Source organism: Cupressus sempervirens, chromosome 1, assembly GCF_028749045.1.
Source record: "Cupressus sempervirens isolate cs-2001-9-10 chromosome 1, ASM2874904v1, whole genome shotgun sequence".
NCBI classification, from domain to species: domain Eukaryota; kingdom Viridiplantae; phylum Streptophyta; class Pinopsida; order Cupressales; family Cupressaceae; genus Cupressus; species Cupressus sempervirens.
Window position 1 is genome coordinate 173,640,956 of NC_143118.1, and position 3,110 is coordinate 173,644,065.

Below are 3,110 nucleotides of genomic sequence, written 5' to 3' on the forward strand. Positions count from 1 at the left end.
TTTTGCTTATATAGGAGGCATCTAATCCATCTAGTACAGAAAAGAGGCTACATTTTGATCATCCACCAACAACATAGAATAGTACAATTGTCATAGGATGCATCATGAGACATTTTGAGATGGCATATGCTACAATGGATCTTTGTATTTTGATATATATTTGCATAATTTGTCTATGGATACATGAACTTTGCTATATATATATATATATATATATATATATATTTGTTTAATTTATCCATGGATACATGTATTTTGATATTTTTTATCATTTATGTGCACAATGACATACATATTAATTTAGTAAGTATTGTTCAATTTATCGTGGATCATGTGTATTGTTCATGTTTATGGAATATCATTCATTTTGATAATTTTTTGAATAACATTTTATCAACCTTTATTATCAAATTTTGATGCAATGTTTAATTTGAAATGCTATCATATATGTTTAATTTGAAATAATCTATGCAATCTCTTAAGATGTAACTATGTTTCACCCACCCAAACACACTTAGATCACCTTGGAAATGAGATAGGTTATTGTAGGCCTTGGCATTACCATCTTATAGCATTTGATGTTTCATCAATAGCCCTTATGAGCTCCAAGTTACGACCCTCAGAAGATCGACCTCGAAATGCACTTAGAGCACCCTGGAGACTCTACAGTATGGGGTGGCCATGAATGATGGAGGATCTCTGCTATAAAAAAAAAGGTGTCATGAGGGTATATCTACCTATCTAGAGCTAAGGGCACTAATGTTTTGATGCCAAGACTAGCAGTTTCAAAGTTACACTGTGATGCACCTATGAACTGAGGCATACTGCAAGTTTTTACATCGAGCAAGATCGCTATGTTGAATCCAAAAAAAATGTGAACTCTCAAAAATGAGATAGATTATTTTAGGCCTTGGCATGAACATCCTATAGGATTTTACATCTTATTGATAGACCACACGAGCTCTGAGTAATGAACCTCAGAAGATCAACCTTGAAACACACTTAGAGCACCTTGCAAACTCTTTGGTATTGGGTGACCGCAAATGATGGAGGCTCTTTGTAACTATAAGAAGGGTGTCAATAGGGTTCATCCACCCATCTAGAGCTAATGGTGTTCATGATTCAATGCCAAGATTTTTGGTTTCAAAGTTACATTGTGATGCACCTATGAACTGAGGCACACTACGAGTTTTGGCATCAAGCGAGATCACTATGCTAAATCCAAATGGAATGAGATCTCTCAAAAATGAGATGGAATATTATATTTTAAGTCTTGACATGACCATCCTATAGGATTCAAAATTTCATTGATAGCCCTCATGAGCTCTGAGTTATGACCCTTGAAAGATTAACCTTGAAACACACTTAGAGCACCTTGGAGACTCTTCGGTACAGGGTGGCCATGAATGATGGAGGCTCTCTGAAGTTAGAAAAAGGGTGTAACTAGGGTTCCTACACCCATCTAGAGCTAATGGAGTAGATGATTTGATGCCAAGATTAGCGATTTCAAAGTTACGTTGTGATGCACTTATGAACTAAAGCACACTACGAGTTTTGGTATTGAGCAAGATCACTATGCCAAATCCAAATAGAATGTGATCTCTCAAAAATAAGATAGGTTATTATAGGCCTTGACATGAACATCCTATAAATTTGGATGTTTCATTGATATCCCTTACGAGCTTTGACTTATGACCCTCAAAAGATCGACCTTGAAACACACATAGAGCACCTTGGAGACTCTTCAATATGGGTTGTCCGCGAATGATGGAGGCTTTTTGCAGAAAAATAAGGGTGTCACTAGGGTTCATCTACCCATCTAGAGCTAATGTTTTTGATGAATCAATGCCAAGATGAGCGGTTTCAAAGTTACACTATGATGCACCTATGAACTAAGCCACACTATGAGTTTTGGCATCGAGCGACATTGTTGTACTAAATCCAAATGGGACGTGATCTCTCAAAACTGAGATAGGTTATTTTAGGGCTTAACATAAAAATCCTATAGAATTTAAATTTTCATTGATAGCCCTCATGAGCTCTGAGTTTTGATCCTCAGAAGATTGACCCAGAAACGCACTTTTAGCACCTTTGAGACTCCTCGGTATGGGGTGCTGATGGGGACACAACCCAACAACCAGAATAGACACAATAGAAAGGGGAAATTATATTAACTGAGAAAATAAGCTGGTACAAACAGTGCAGAGAAAATAAACTCAAAACATGCCCTGCAGGCTTACAATAGCATAAATCTGGAGAATATTTCTCCTTTTAGCACCTCCTCTCAAGCTCCAATCCGAACTGCCTTTTACAATGCCAGAAATCTCCTTAAATAGACCCCGGAGGGTTAAGGACTAGGACTACATTCTAGAAAGTGCTAGTAGGCATCCACCGACAAAATAGAAGGTTCTGGAAGCTGCGTTAGAAGTCGGTGCAATTCTAGAAGAATCCAGAAATGGTAGCCGAACTTCCGGGAGGCATAACTTTTGAACCGTAACTCCGATTGACGAACCGTTTACATTTTCGGAAAGCTCTCGAAGCGCTCTATAGCCCTATGGACAAGCTTTGATCATCCCCCATTTTTCGACCCTTTCCAAGGTCATTTAATGCCCCAAACCTAACTTTGAAGCATTCTTAGGGGGTCTCCAAAACCTAAAAAACTGCAATAACTTTCAAACCGTGGGGCCTTTTGACCTGATTCTTTTTCTGGAATGCTCTAAATCTTGATTACATTCATCTGGCCCAGTCACACCTTCTAGGTCACCAAAATGATGGTCAAATTGCATGCTCCTATTTTTTTGGGATTTTTAAATGCACTGATAGTTGAACTATGAGAGTTGGAACCTTTATTTGAGCCAAATGGGTATCCAAAAATGTAAAGACATAAAATAGAAACTAAGTCTAAGTACATTTTTTTGGGTGACACAGGATTGCCCTTATACCTCTAGATGCTCCTGCATCAGACACCCAGGGTAGATTGAAAAGTGACCCTATCACTTTATGGATGGTAGAGGAAATCCCAAATGGGAAACCTCAACTGCTGAAATCCAAGTTGAATCTTCGATCGGTCGTCCTTTCCATTTGACCAAATACTCTTCATACTGCCTATT